Genomic DNA, 2622 nt, shown 5'->3' with positions numbered 1-2622 from the left:
TAGCATGATCAAGTAGAAAATGCATTCAACTTGGGGCTGAACGAGCCTGTTCTTTCTCCACCATATATTAGCTGGGCGATCCTGAGCAGTGCCCTCCCTCCTCTGGGCCTCAGTTTCCTCTTCTAGTTCTCACACATTTGGCAGATCTTCTTTATAATAGGAGGAAAAAAAATGCGTACAAAGCATCTAGAGTTGTTTATGAAAAGGAGACATTTCTGGAAAGCTCTCTATGTGCATGGGAATCTGGGAATCGGAGGGTTTTCCCCTTTACTCTAACCCAAGGCTTCAACAACCGTGGCACAGTTAACATTTTGGGTTAAATACTTCTTTGCTATGGAGGGTCTCCTGTGCATCAGGGGTTGTTTTGCATCGCTTTTGATCTCTTTCCACTGGATGCCAGTAACATCCCCTTCCCTCTCCCTAGCTGCAGCAACCCAAAATGTCTACAGACGCTGCCAACTCTTCCCTGGAGGCCAAATCAGCCTCTGCTGGGAACCGCAAGCCCTGAGCAATATCCTCAACCTACACTGGCAGATTCCTTAGAATAAGGTAGCTGATGATGGGTGTGGAAACCAGGCACAGAGGCTGTCTCCACTCCTAAGTACCTGTGGATGGGGCGTCCCTGGGAATTCAGGAAAATTAGAAATGCATGCAGTCTGAAAGCAGGAAGCAGACATCTGGGTCCCTGTGTTATCACTCACTGTCTGTGTGACCTTCATTCTACGGCTTAACCTCTCTGAGCCTCAGAGTCCTAATGGATTCAAAGGAAGCAAAACTGCTCCTCCATGGATCTTCCTGCCATCCTCCCCACCGAAACGTTGTCAGGAGAACTAGAACTAATGTATGTGAAAGTCCTGGGGGCTAAAAAAGCAAGACAAATACACATATCACTCTAAAGATTTGTTTTTTTCCTGAGAAAGCACAGAAAAGGAACTTTATTCCTGGATAATTTTTTTCTGTCACGAGCAGTCATAGTGACATTGCAAGTACCACCGCAGCAGTGATGAAAATAAATAATGGAGAACATTCTCAAGGAATACTTGAGACGGTCCCAGCTTTAAGTCTTGATATCTACTGGGCCGTGAGTTAGCATTTTTCCCTTGAAAATGAAAGGCCTCCTCAGAAAAGGCATTATGCTGTCAGGCCGAGGTGAGAATGTGCCATCTGGCTGTTCACAGACCCGGAAGTAACTGAGCCTCTGCTAGCTCTTTCTTCAACCAGACTGTCAACCTGGAAGTTGCCCAGGTGACTCATGTCCCCAGCAACGGAGAACTTCACAACTACGAGGGAGCTTCTGAATGGTGGCTGGCTCCTCATTGCAGGCGTCAAGGAGCTCTGGTCACAATCAGGCCTAGAGGGGGCAGCCCTCCCCACCTGTCACAGCCAGCCAAATCACTCTGGTTGTAGGGTTTGAACGGCACTCTCCAGCTGTGGAAAATTCACACCCAGAGTAACAGCCTCACAAGCAAAGTACCAGGTCAACGGACTGATGAGCATCCAGGATGCTTCATTCGCTCAGAAACAATCTAGAATTTCAGATCAGAAGCCTCTAGGGTCCAAGGAACAGGTAGGTACTCGTTAGAAGGGGTACTATAACTCCCACTGGTAAATGCTTTGGTTTATGGACCACTTCTTTGCCCTCTGAGGGCTGTACAGAAAAGTGGCTCAAGGCGTTCACATCTGAACCCTGAGCGTGTGTCCTGGCTCTGCTCCCAGCTAGTTGCACGGCTCTGGGCACCCAGCAGTGGGGACACGGCAAACGCTAACTGTACCTTGGATGTGCTGCATGGTCAACTCTGAGGTCGGTGATGTAATTGCCCTCCCGCTGCTGATGTGGAATCTGAAGTTCAGACAAGTGCATCCCAGACAGCACCCCTCCACCCCTTTGCCCTACTCTTTCTGTTAAGTCACTCTTCCTTGTGTCTCTGCTACCTGAATGCCACCAGACCAGCTCCTCTACAAACTCTGCTTCCAGAGTTCATCTCAGCTTCCTCCAAGCTCCACAGCACTTTGTTCGGATCTCCCCTGCACTGCGGCGCTCACTGGACCATACACCAGGCAAGAAAAAGGACCAGGGTCAGGACATGACCCAAGCCCGCTACAGACCGAAGCAGGCATGCTGCGGCTTCTCCAGTCCCTCCTGGACTAACACGTCATGGGACCTCGCAAAACCCTCCCCGCATTCGGGTTCCAATCAAAGCTAACTCCGCGTCTGTTCTCCCTTGCCAGACAAAGCATCTCAGGGGGTGGGACAGCTCAGAGTCACCTCCGCCCCCGCCCCAGCCCACCGCCGCTGGCTGCAAGCTCGAGAGCATGTGGGGGACACCAGGCGGAGGAGAGCCGGCCACCAGCGGCGACGGTGCTGAGTGACTGAGTGACAGCAGAGCGGAGCGCGGTGACACGGAGGTTACCTGAACCGAAACCTGGCCGCTGCGAAGGGTAATGTGTGCAGCGTGTTTCACTATGACTGAGTGAACAACAAGGGATCCACGAATCAGACCTAGAAACGTGGCCCACTTGCCGGCACACTGGAAAGAAACGGGGAATGGAAAAGGCCTATGGGCGGAGCCTATCTTATCAGCTCGAGCCTGATCTATAGATTATTGTAGCCTGGCCTGTGGA

Source organism: Meles meles, chromosome 4 (assembly GCF_922984935.1).
Source record: "Meles meles chromosome 4, mMelMel3.1 paternal haplotype, whole genome shotgun sequence".
Taxonomy (NCBI): Eukaryota; Metazoa; Chordata; class Mammalia; order Carnivora; family Mustelidae; genus Meles; species Meles meles.
This window is presented reverse-complemented; position numbering follows the sequence as displayed.